The sequence below is a fragment of the Convolutriloba macropyga genome, chromosome 4, assembly GCF_964194025.1.
Source record: "Convolutriloba macropyga chromosome 4, txConMacr16.3, whole genome shotgun sequence".
Taxonomy (NCBI): Eukaryota; Metazoa; Xenacoelomorpha; order Acoela; family Convolutidae; genus Convolutriloba; species Convolutriloba macropyga.
In genome coordinates, this window is record NC_134471.1 from 60282671 (window position 1) to 60297201 (window position 14531).

Sequence of the window (14531 nt, forward strand, 5' to 3'; positions counted from 1 at the left end):
ACGGCACAAACAAAACAGACACACACAAAATTGAAGCAAAAATTATGGCCTTCACAAATTCATTTTTGAGACAAGTTATTCCAAATCTGAAATTTTCAAAAATAAAATTGCGTACGAAGAGGCGTCAAATTTCATTTCTCACAACAGAAGGTATCTAAACACGCGCTGCTATGTGCCTGGCCGACTCATCTTGCTAAAAAAACGCATTTACCTATTTATTGACTGAAAGATTGAATCAGTGAACAAATTTGATAGTCTTCTGCGAATTAAACTGCGGCTTACGAAATTTTAGATATACACTGGGAGCAAGCCAAGTCTTCTCCGAAACAAATACTGCAGTTCCAGATCGAGCAATGTAGACACAAGAAGAAGTCGATGGAGAGTGGATTCCTCCCACAAGCACACTCGCCGACAGGTGCAATTATTTGATCGGGAAGCCAGCTCGGCTTTTTGTCCGAAAGCAGCACATTCTTCCGTTTACGGAAACCAGAAAGCCAATCTTTCGATGCTTTGCCGTTTTTCTTCCAACTTTCGGGCACGCTATTCCTTCCCTTTATGACATAAATGAGTTGCAACAACTTCTCCCGTGCCACCTTCCAAGAATTTACAATTTCTACCTACTGTATTTTAGAAAAAAATTTGCATAGGTCTTTCTCCGTTTGCTCGTCGAGGATATGCATCCTTGACCTGTCACGCTTCTTTTTTAAGTTGTCGTACAACGTTTGTCTGGGTATGCCGATATGCTTTGCAACATCAGCAACAGGATAACCATCTCTGACTAACGACAGAGCAACCTCCATGTCCTTCTCAGAATACTTGCGCTTCACTTTCCTCACGTAATTTCGAGGCATTTACAAACAATCTAAAAAACGAATAACTCTCTTAAACTTTTTCACCTTTTTATGATGTGCTCCACCTCATAAAAAATAAATTGAAAACAAACATTAATGACAAAACAATAGCGTAAACAGTGCAAGAACATATAAGAAAACTTCAATCTCTTTCAAACACAGAGCAAATCTCGGAAATCACAACAAGGTCCCCAATGGATCGAACAATACACGGAGCTAGTAGTTTTGTTATATCTATTTCAAAAATTTCGCTGGTTAAAGATTCTACAACAAAATGCCTTTCTGCCGTAGAGTTTAGTAGCTCCAAGCTCTCATCTAAATCAGAATCCATATCTATATTGTCGATGCTTGAAGCCTCGAGCTGTTGAAAACGTTCGCTGAGTAGTTCACGAAACGACTTGAATTCCTCAAAAAATTTTACATGTGCAACGCCGCAGCAATTTTCGATGTCAACATATATAGCCAAGAGTTGTCCAAAAGAAACGCATTTATCCTCGCGCTCAAACTTAACAATATGCACGCAGGAACCATTCTCGAGGTAACGACATTTCGAATTGTGACAATAAAAATTTTTCTCGAGAAAAGAAAAAGCGGAAGAGCTTCGGAAGATAGCATGCTCGTCCCCAACGTTAACTGCAACTTCATGACTGTTCCTCAAAACAACAGAGCCAATTGCCATTACATTTGTATGGAAGTCGCGCTTTCGACCAGCAAGCCTATTGTGTCGTTTGATCGCTAATCGCGTGAAAACAGATGTGGAAGTAGTTTCACTGATTCGTCTTTTCAACTGAAAGTGAGCAGCTTCGAAAGCAATGCTGGAACTTGTTGAAAGAGGACCACACCGCTTAACTTGGTCAGCCAAGTGACTCAAGGAATGAGCGTTATATGTTTCGGACTTGTCACCGTAGAACCTCACTAGTTGCTTGCGGAAGGTAGCAAGAGATTTAGCGGCAACATCAATGTCTTTTTCAGTATCAGGATCTAACAATAATCGAATAGAAGCGCTCAATAAAAAGAAATGCGTAAACATTTGATCAGAAAGGAGACCATAGAAAGAAATAAAGCCATACAGTAGAAAAAGTTTCAGCTCTGAGGCTTTCCACAACTTCACCGAATCAACGCCCCTTAACTGTCGATTGTAATCATTGCTAGGAAGCTTGCAATTCAGAAGACGCTTAGACGCTATTTCTTTTAGTATTTTGTTAAATCCTTTTTGGCACACAATACTGTATAATGATCGCTTCACAGCACCGAGGAGAACCTGATGCATGTAGTCAATGACAACATCCTCAGGAATTGACACTAACTGCTCGATACACGAGATACCCTTCAATCCAAATCTTGGGGCCTTTTGCGAAGGATTGAAGGATAGGTCATTCTGACGTTCAGTATGAGTTCGAATATCTGATGGCGTCGGCTCATACTTATACAGCCAGGGTTTACCAGAAGGGTGACTGGCACCGGGTATATAGCAATTACTGCATCCGTACAAACCATTGAACTGAGTTTGATTTAAGAGTGGCGCTTTCATGATCGCATCAACTGCCACCAAACGGATGTTTACTAAAACGTTGTATGTATTTTTGCAAACAGTAAGCAGACGCCGTTTGTTGAATGAATTCACAAATCCGACCAAATTCTTGACCAAAGAAGTACAATCAGGCTTTTTATCACCTCCGAATAGTGAAACAAGAATTAAGTTCCTGTAAGAGACACGTCGCTTCCGCGGCAAATTGAGCAGCATCAACCAGACAGGATAAAGGCTAAACCTCTTCGATTTCGCCGGCGAGACGCCGTCAGTGCTCATTACAAAGTGAAGCACTTCGCAAACGCTCTTTGTCTCTAATCTCACATCATTGTTTAGCTGCCAGTTTGGAGCCCTCAGTAAATCTAAATTCCGCTCAATCAAACCAACCAGCTGAGACTCAACGTTCAAATGGCAGATAACGCCACCGGGAACTTTTTCTTCCTCACAAGTGAAAGACGTGTTCTCAATTTGTTGAAGACGATAAAATGTCGGCAAATTGTTTTTCATTGGCAAACACTTATCCATCAGTGAAATCAGAGACTTCGCAAAGCGGTCACTAATGGCAAATTCATCAGACAGGCTTAAAAAAGTATCGGTAAATTCTGACACGGACATTTTCGAATTATCACAAATGAGACTATCAGAGTCACTAAGAGTTTCGTCGGTCTGAGTTTCGGATTCGCTCAAACTGGAAGAGTCGATCATGTTATCTACTCTACCCAGTGCACGCGGGGTTGATGACTCTACCGGAAAAGGATTTGCTAACACCGAACTTTCTGAAACTTGCTGAAACGAATCTGTATTCTGTGTTACCTGACTAAGAGAGGGTTGCTCAATAAAACCGTTGCAACTGCTTGATTCGCTTTTTTCCGACTCCGAATCTGATATCAAAGTTTTAGCCTTTTTGCTAAGGTAACGGCGCTTTCGAATGCGTCTTGAGTTATAACTACAATTTGACCTTTGTTTGAATTGACGTTTCGATTGAGAATAAGGCGTGCTCGAAACTGACGGAAACACAACGAGAGGAGACGCTGTTTCGTCAATTAACGATGAGGAGGTGGGAATTGCAACAACGGGCTTCACTCGTCCCGATCTCGTCCACGAATTTGTGACTGGTTGGTGACCGTGTAGGGATGCGTGGGGACACTCGCAGAACATACGGTTTGGTCCGAAATACTCTCCGCCATAATTGACAGTTATTTCTTCTCCCTTCTGAACACCTAGCACAGCAGTCACTCGAATCTGTATCATTGTCTTGCTTTTATTTGGCACGTAGATGCAGTTTTCTTTGCAACTGGAGTTAATGAAGGAAGCTCCGCCTAACATAAGCTTAGGACCAGATGCATGCTGTATAATGGAAACGTCGTTTAAACCGGGAACAATAGATGACTGAGGCATTGGTGCAAGAAAGCCAGTTAGGCCCTTCACAATTTCGTTTTTCTTCAGGTTGATTTTAGAGAAAACGCCTAAGCTTGAATGCTGACTGTCTTTAGAAAAAGAATCAGTAAGGGGTCTCAGCTCAAAGAACTCGCTGAAAGATAAATAATCGGCTCGCATTTTATTTTCCCACTCTTTCTCTAACCCACTTAAATGATCAGTGTCATCTTCGATTGGAACTTTGTGAGTTCTTATCAATTCACCATCAAAAAATTCTGCTGTAAGTTTGGCATCAATTCGCGCTAAATCTTTCCAAGATAATTTATTACACATTCTCATCTGGAGAAAAAGTTTCGGTTGAAACCCGAAACAAGCTGTTATCAGAAACTCGCCAGATTTCCCATCTTTTGTGGAAAAAGACTCGCATGACTTTAAAAAGCCGTGCTTAAAACTCAACACGCCGGTTGAAAAAAAAACAAGTTTGAAAGCAAGCTTTGTTTTTAGTTAAAACAACTGGATAACTTCAAGTGTGCAAAATGAAATCGGACAAACAGATTTCACTTTCTTTTCACACAAAACAAAATAGGTGTAAGATGAGATAAACAAAGCAATATTTTATAAATTTGCATACGTAGATTGGCAATCAAATATATGCACAGGAACAGGAACATAAAAGAATTGCTCTCAAACGACTAACGGCTCCGCGAGGCGGTTACTATATGGAGGGGGGACTGGCGGGTGCCAGGGGGGGGGGGGGGTGTCAGACAAAAGAAACGGTCTAGCAAAAAATCGCACAAGGTAAGACCAGCAGCATTAATATAGTCGCTAGAAACTCCGTTTGAGAGCAATTAATAATTAAAGAACAGAGCATCAAATTAGCTTAAGAAAGAAACATAACTGAGACCTCATTAGGCAATATAAAGGCAATAACAGTCACATAAAAATCACAAACAGACGTTTTAAATTCCCAGCTCAAATCATCAAGCTCATTCAGTGGACGATGTATCTTGCGACAACTGTGTTTGCGTTTTGGCCGTTTCAGAATTTTTTTGCTGTCGAACCATCTTTTTCTTAATGTCCCTCCCGAGATCGTCAATGGCCTCAAAAGCATCAGCCCATTGTCCAGGAAACCTTCCTTCAACTAAAACCCTTATCACCTCCAAATCATTGGGATCAAGGGAAGGTAGAGAGGTGCTCTTGCGGGGGTTCGATCGCTGATTTAGAATCTCTTCTTCGGTAAAAAATTTTCGTGCCAGATTTCTACCATACTTCTTTGGCGTTTTTCCCTGAACTTTAGTCATGTCTTCCCCATTTCTCAAAACAGGTGCTAACGAATTTCCAGTAACAGCTACAGAATGAGAAACACTTGGACATTCTTTTAGTTGACTTTCAAGAAACAAACGCAGTTGACGAGTTTCTCTACGTTGAGCATCCATCACTTTCTTCACACTTCTTACTGCCTTACAAACACTTTTCAAGATACCACTTGAGCTGTCACTGTTCTGATCATCAAGATCACCGACCTCATTATCATCATCGTCGTCATCATCCTCATCGTTATCAGAGTTTTCAGTTTCACTTTGGACAACGACAGCCGGGGAATCATTTACATCTTCAACGGGATCTCCAATACCATGACTCTGAGCATGATCTTGATTTCCATTTTCGGGATAGTCTTTTCTCTTCAAAGTAAGGCTCGCAGCTTCAACGAGGGGAAGTTTAGATTGGAACAGCTTTTTAGCAGGTGGGGTACAGGAGGACTGCGACAGGACCTGTATATCCTCATCGGCAGTTCTCTTTGCCTTGGCGGGATCCACGTTTTCTTTTAGAGACCGTAAATCTCCGAAGCTTCTTTTCAACAGTGGTTGACTGGCCGCTCTCCTGTCATTTTCCAATTCAAGAGTTTCACGTCCGAAGGACAAGTTCGCAACCTCTGTCGACGTGTTCGCTTTGTCGATTTTTTCATCCATTTTATCACTGAGCAATTTCACAAGGTCCACATCACCCTTGGCAACAAAACGCCCGTAATGGAAATCGTTCTCGAAGTAGAGAAGAATCTTTTCGTCTTTCTTGACAAGAGTTCTCTCCGTATAACTTAATGTGTCGGGCCACGCATTGCTATCAAGAGAGATTTCTCTGTATTTTCCTTTTTCAAAAAAAAATACAAAATAAATGTCTTTGAACTGCTCTAACAACTTTTTATCGTTCACCCGAGACGAATGGGATTTCTGACTCCCTAATTTCGTGATGGATTTAGAAAACATCAGTATTTCTGAAACAAAGCAACGGTGTAGATTTTACTTCAAAAATGCAGAATGCAGAAAAACTAAACAACTGTACGCTCCTAAAACTCAATTTTTGGTAGATTTCGAAGACAACGTTAATTTGACAACAAGATTTAACAAAAATTGCTGCAAAAACAGTCATCTATCTCAGAGTTATTAATCAGCACTGGATTCCATACGATCACGCTTCTGCTCTGATCTCTCATTTGCCTTTTTCTTTCTTTTCAAGTCCCTTCCCTTTTGATTTATTGACTCTCGCACTTCCGGCCAGGAGTCAGGGAATTGGTTTAGAACATTCTTTTTGATTTCAGTAATCTTCATTTTGTCCAGAGGGGGTCTAGAAGACTTCTGTGGACTGACTATTTGCTCAATGAGCTCGTCTTCAGTGAAAGCATCTGACGCCAAGTTGAGGCCAAGTTGGGTTGCTGACAACCCCGTTCTGTTTTCAGCTGCTCGTTGAACGTCCTGAACGGGCTCACTAACGGTTCCACTAGCCACGACTGAAGAAGACACTGCCGAATCAGATCTCGCATTTAATTGCAAACAGTTCTGCCCATTGAAGGAGTTTTTATACTTTTTCAGGACAACAATAAACCTTTTGTGCTCTGCTTCTGAGCGTATTCTGCTCCGATTTAGATTTTCCAGCGACTTCGTAAGTTGATTTTGAGCACTTGAATTTTCCATTGAATCTGAGGTCAAACAACAAAAGTCAGGACATGTAACCAGATAGGTGAATCAGATAGGAACAACTTTTTAAGTTACTCAAAAAATTTCAGAACAGATGTTAAGAAACAAGTTTGCTGACCTCCACTTCAATCAGATAGCTAGTAGCGTATTGTTTCACCGCATAAGAACAAGAGAAAAAATCAAAAAACTTATTTCCCTCAACTTGAATCAGATATGAACAACTTTTGCAGTCATCCACACAATCCGCTGTTCAAACTATTTAATTACCTATTGCTTAAGCCACGCTATCGGCTTTTCAACCAGCCACACAATCGGCTGTTCAAATGCTATTTATCTACGTATTGTTTTGGCCACACAATCGGCCTTTCAGTTAGCCACACAATCGGCTGCTCAAATGATTTAATTACCTATTGTTTAAGCCACGCTAACGGCTTTTCAACCAGCCACACAATCGGCTGTTCAAACTATTTAATTACCTATTGTTTAAGCCACTCTTTCGGCTTTTCAACCAGCCACACAATCGGCTGTTCAAACACTATTTATCTACTTATTGTTTAAGCCACCCAATCGGCTTTTCGGTCAGCCACACAATCGGCTGTTCAAACTATTTAATTACCTATTGTTCAAGCCAGGCTATCGGTTTTTCAACCAGCCACACAATCGGCTGATCAAATGCTATTTATCTACTTATTGTTTAAGACACACAATCGGCTTTTCAGTCAGCCACACAATCGGCTCTTCAAACTATATAATTACCTATTGTTTAAGCCACTCAATCGGCTTTTCAACCAGCCACACAATCAGCTGTTCAAACTTTATTTATCTACTTATTGTTTAAGCCACACGATCGGCTTTTCAGTCAGCCACACAATCGGCTGTTCATACTATTGAATCAGCAATTGTTTAAGCCACGCTATCGGCTTTTCAAGCAGCCACACAATCAGCTGTTCAATCTTTATTTATCTACTTGTTTAAGCCACACAATCGGCTTTTCAGTCAGCCACACAATCGGCTGTTCATACTATTGAATTACCTATTGTTTAAGCCACGCTATCGGCTTTTCAACCAGCCACACAATCAACTGTTCAAATTCTATTTATCTACCTATTATTTAAGCCACACAATCGGCTTTTCAGTCAGCCACACAATCGGCTCTTCAAACTATATAATTACCTATTGTTTAAGCCACTCAATCGGCTTTTCAACCAGCCACACAATCAGCTGTTCAAATTTTATATATCTACTTATTGTTTAAGCCACACGATCGGCTTTTCAGTCAGCCACACAATCGGCTGTGCATACTATTGAATCACCTATTGTTTAAGCCACGCTATCGGCTTTTCAAGCAGCCACACAATCAGCTGTTCACATTTTATTTATCTACTTGTTTAAACCACACAATCGGCTTTTCAGTCAGCCACACAATCGGCTGTTCATACTATTGAATTACCTATTGTTTAAGCCACGCTATCGGCTTTTCAACCAGCCACACAATCAGCTGTTCAAATTCTATTTATCTACCTATTGTTTCAGCCACAATACCGGGTTGTCAGTAGCCACAAAATCGGCTGTTCATACTATTGAATTACCTATTGTTTAAGCCACTCAATCGGCTTTTCAACCAGCCACACAATCGGCTGTTCAAACACTATTTATCTATTTATTGTTTAAGCCACACAATCGGCTTTTCAGTCAGCCACACAATCGGCTGTTCATACTATTGAATTACCTATTGTTTAAGCCACGCTATCGGCTTTTCAACCAGCCACACAATCAACTGTTCAAACTCTATTTATCTACCTATTATTTAAGCCACACAATCGGCTTTTCAGTCAGCCACACAATCGGCTGTTCACACTATTGAATTACCTATTGTTTAAGCCACGCTATCGGCTTTTCAACCAGCCACACAATCAACTGTTCAAATTCTATTTATCTACCTATTATTTAAGCCACACAATCGGCTTTTCAGTCAGCCACACAATCGGCTCTTCAAACTATATAATTACCTATTGTTTAAGCCACTCAATCGGCTTTTCAACCAGCCACACAATCAGCTGTTCAAATTTTATTTATCTACTTATTGTTTAAGCCACACGATCGGCTTTTCAGTCAGCCACACAATCGGCTGTGCATACTATTGAATCACCTATTGTTTAAGCCACGCTATCGGCTTTTCAAGCAGCCACACAATCAGCTGTTCACATTTTATTTATCTACTTGTTTAAGCTACACAATCGGCTTTTCAGTCAGCCACACAATCGGCTGTTCATACTATTGAATTACCTATTGTTTAAGCCACGCTATCGGCTTTTCAACCAGCCACACAATCAGCTGTTCAAATTCTATTTATCTACCTATTGTTTCAGCCACACAACCGGCTTTTCAGTCAGCCACACAATCGGCTGTTCATACTATTGAATTACCTATTGTTTAAGCCACTCAATCGGCTTTTCAACCAGCCACACAATCAGCTGTTCAAATTCTATTAATCTACTTATTGTTTAAGCCACACAATCGGCTTTTCAGTCAGCCACACAATCGGCTGTTCAAACTATCGAATTACCTATTGTTTAAGCCACACCGTCGGCTTTTCAGCCAGCCACGCGATCGGCTGTTCAAATGCTATTTCTTTTTTTAATGCTATTATTTAATGCTATTTCTTTATGTTTAAGCCAGTTTATTTATTGTTTATGTTCATGCTATTCTTCCACCATATACACAGAATACTCAAATGAGCAAAAATTCAAAAGTGTAATATAACAGCTCAGTCGAAAACTATGTTCACGGAGAGAGTTTTTAATTACTTTGAATCAGGCAAAAATGGCATAACAAAGGCAAGTGTCAAAAAATTCAAACTACAGCTCAAAACTTCAAAATTACGTAATTCACAAAACTAATTTCAAGTGCAACAACAAAAGCACACGCAACAGTTACAAATTTCAGGCGAGCAAACTTTTAATTCACATTCTCAGCGAGTAGCTTGATCTTCTTTATAAGATATTGGCTCAGAAACTCATAAGAACTGAGGTGAACCCCATCAGAGAAATCGCGACCAATGGCTTCCGCTAATTCTATATGTTTTCTCTTGTACTTGTTCAGCAGCCTACTATTCATTTTGCGGATTCCGTCAGGATTGTTCAACCGCGGAATAATATCTGCCGTCAACACTACAGTATTGTTCTGCTGGCAGTAACTGAACAAATCGCGGATTTCCGCTGTTAACTCTTTCAGGGACATATCAGCGGGTGTAAAGATATCCCTGGGGCAAATATCATTTCCCCCAATCATGATGACTAATACATCGTAACCTCTTAGCTCATTTGTGTAATTCCTCCAATTGCGGGCTCTCTCTCCGCCTTTGCCCAGAGCAACAACATTTTCGGGTAATTGGAGCCTTTGAACATGGCTGTCCCCAAAAACTCCAATCTTTTTCTCTGTAAAAGTGCTCATTTTTAGCTGAAACAGAATTGAACTTTTTTCTAAATTTGTTTATGCCCAGATTTTATATATACATAATATCAACACCTAAGACAAGACAAGATTGAATATCATGGAGCTTTCGATACAAACAACCTATCAAACAACATTAGTTGAAAATTAAAAAGTTTGGGTGACCTGTAAAAATGGTCAATAAATTAGCCCCCTTAAAAAACGTAGCCCACTCGTACCCACTTTTTATTTATACATACACACATAATATCAACACCTAAGACAAGACAAGATTGAATGTCATGGAGCTTTCGATACAAACAACCTTTCAAACAACATGAGTTGAAAATTAAAAAGTTTGGGTGACCTGTAAAAATGGTCAATAAAATAGCCCCCTTAAAAAACGTAGCCCACTCGTACCCACTTTTTATTTATACATACACACATAATATCAACACATAAGACAAGACAAGATTGAATGTCATGGAGCTTTCGATACAAACAACCTTTCAAACAACATGAGTTGAAAATTAAAAAGTTTGGGTGACCTGTAAAAATGGTCAATAAATTAGCCCTCTTAAAAAACTTTGACACTCCTATGTAGACCCTCAGTTCCATTGAACAAGTCTTTGACTGCAATGAAATTCACTTTTCATGAAAACGCACAAAAATAATTTTTGAGCTCGAATTCTGACAACGTATTAAGTACTTTTTACTCAGAACAGCTAGATCAACAATTAGCCCTGTATCAGAACCTACTAGGACTATGACACTCCTACGTAGACCCTCAGTTCAATTGAACAAGTCCTTGACTGCAGTGAAATTCACTTTTCATGAAAACGCACAAAAATAATTTTTGAGTTTGAAATCTGACAATGTATTAAGTACTTTTTACTCAGACCAGCTAGATCAACAATTAGCCATCTATCAGAACCTACTAGGAGTATGACACTCCTAGGTAGACCCTCAGTTCAATTGAACAAGTCTTTGACTGCACTGAAATTCACTTTTTAAGAAAACGCACAAAAATAATTTTTGAGCTCGAAATCTGACAACGTATGAAGAACTTTTTACTCAGACCAGCTAGATCAACAATTAGCCCTCTATCAGAACCTACTAGGACTGTGACACTCCTAAGTAGACCCTCAATTCAATTGAACAAGTCCTTGACTGCACTGAAATTCACTTTTTATGAAAACGCACAAAAATAATTTTTGAGCTCGAAATCTGACAACGTATTAAGTACTTTTTACTAAGACTAGCTAGATCAACAATTAGCCCTCTATCAGAACCTACTAGGACTATGACACTCCTACTTAGACCCTCAATTCAATTGAACAAGTCCTTGACTGCACTGAAATTCACTTTTTATGAAAACGTACAAAAATATTTTTTGAGCTCGAAATCTGACAACGTATTAAGTACTTTTTACTCAGACCAGCTAGATCAACAATTAGCCCTCTATCAGAACCTACAAGGACTATGACACTCTTACGTATAACCTCAATTCAATTGAACAAGTCCTTGACTGCACTGAAATTCACTTTTTTATGAAAACGCACAAAAATAATTTTTGAGCTCAAAATCTGACAACGTATTAAGTACTTTTTACTCAGACCAGCTAGATCAACAATTAGCCCTCTATCAGAACCTACTAGGACTGTGACACTCCTAAGTAGACCCTCAATTCAATTGAACAAGTCCTTGACTGCACTGAAATTCACTTTTCATGAAAACGCACAAAAATAATTTTTGAGTTTGAAATCTGACAATGTATTAAGTACTTTTTACTCAGACCAGCTAGATCAACAATTAGCCCTCTATCAGAACCTACTAGGACTATGACACTCCTAAGTAGACCCTCAATTCAATTGAACAAGTCCTTGACTGCACTGAAATTCACTTTTTATGAAAACGCACAAAAATAATTTTTGAGCTCGAAATCTGACAACGTATTAAGTACTTTTTACTCAGACTAGCTAGATCAACAATTAGCCCTCTATCAGAACCTACTAGGACTATGACACTCCTACTTAGACCCTCAATTCAATTGAACAAGTCCTTGACTGCACTGAAATTCACTTTTTATGAAAACGTACAAAAATATTTTTTGAGCTCGAAATCTGACAACGTATTAAGTACTTTTTACTCAGACCAGCTAGATCAACAATTAGCCCTCTATCAGAACCTACAAGGACTATGACACTCTTACGTATAACCTCAATTCAATTGAACAAGTCCTTGACTGCACTAAAATTCACTTTTTTATGAAAACGCACAAAAATAATTTTTGAGCTCAAAATCTGACAACGTATTAAGTACTTTTTACTCAGACCAGCTAGATCAACAATTAGCCCACTATCAGAACCTACTAGGACTATGACACTCCTACGTAGACCCTCAGTTCAATTGAACAAGTCCTTGACTGTAGTGAAATTCACTTTTCATGAAAACGCACAAAAATAATTTTTGAGTTTGAAATCTGACAATGTATTAAGTACTTTTTACTCAGACCAGCTAGATCAACAATTAGCCCTCTATCAGAACCTACTAGGACTATGACACTCCTAGGTAGACCCTCAGTTCAATTGAACAAGTCCTTGACTGCAGTGAAATTCAGTTTTCATGAAAACGCACAAAAATAATTTTTGAGCTCGAAATCTGACAACGTATCAATTACTTTTTTCTCAGACCAGCTAGACCAGCAATTAGCTCTTTTTCAGAAACTAATAGGACTATAACACTCTTAGGTAGAATGTCAAATTTTTAGAATAAGTCCTTTGCTGTAAAAACTGAAACTGTGCGCTGCACAGAAAACCAGACCAAAAAAAAGCGGAAGCAAACAAAAAAAGCGCAAAATTGAAAAACCAAGAAGAGCGCAAAGCTTCGGCGAACCTTCTTGCTTTGCAAGAACACATTCCCACGATGTGGGAACACGGACCAAAAAACCGGTCCGAAAACCGCAGCTCTGCGGTGCAGAGCAAACCAGACCGAAAGAAAGCGCCAGCTAGCCAAGCTAGCAAGCAAAGAAGCGGGAAGAACTCACCTAGCAGCAGAGACGACAGCAGAGAGAAGAGAAGACAAGACAAGCAAACAAACTCTGAAAAAATACTTTGTTAATATACATAGATAACACAGAAAGCGCACGGAACCCACGGCGAAATTAGAGCTTCAGCTCAAAACGAAAACAAACACAGACGCAGCGAAACACAAACACAAAGAAAGACGCCCGAAAAACGCCCGCACGCACGCACCGCACCTACATCCCCATCATGGGGTGCACCAAAGCCCAGCGGGGGGGGAGCCGACTAGCCGGCGTCTCAACGGGACAGGGGGGGGTGCAACCCATGGGGCGAAACGCCCTCACCTTAGAATAATAGTATACATATAAGTAATAAGGGGAGTGAACATCAACCCCTCAACCAATATGGCTGACAATTGGAGTAGAGTTTCCCCACATTACATGGGGACTACAGTGCTTATACTGGTACTCCAAAACAACAATTTTCCCATTTTCCCAAGGAAATTACGTGATTTTGGGAATATATTCACGGGGGTTGGGGGGGTCACGTGCAGAGTGAAAATTGACCCCCTAGATCTCGGAAAACCCTATACAAAATATATATGGGAAGATTCCCCATTACAAATGGAGTTCAACGAGCCTATTCCTGCAGTCAAAGTCATAAATTTCAACATTTCACCTGTAGAAACGTGAAACGTACCAGTCACTAAAAGGTCAAAATGACCGTATGTGTCTTGGCCAATTTCTCGAAAACGGCTGAAAGAAACAAAACGCTATTTACAGGGATTCAAGTACGGCTCAAGCTGAGTTCAAATCAACAAACAAATCAAAAATCGGTTCACTCTACAAGGAGATATTCCAACATCAAGGTACCGTACCAAACGACCAAAGTGACCCATTTCGGGTCCGGTTTCTCTACTATAACCAATCACCACTCATTATAACAACCTGTAAAATATATATGGGGACAGTCCCCATTATGGGGAGACTCCACTCTAAGGCAGCAAACTGAAATTCAACACAAGTAACAATTCAAAGCTTCAAGGTGTACCCCATCCGCCGTACAGGTACCCTGCTTCATCAGGTCAAAATTGGGGCACATGTCCTGGCCAATTTCTCAAAAACGGCTGAACAAAAAAAAACGCCCTTAAGACAGTTTGAAGCACTGCTTGAGATACGCATCATATTAAAAAATGAACCCAATCGGTGCATTATTCAAGGAGTTATAGCAAAAATAAGGTACCGTACCAAACGACCATAAAAGCAGAGTACTCCAGCTCCAGACCCAAAATTGAGCATCTAAACCTGCGAAAACGCTATACAAAGTACACATATTCGGAATCTACATT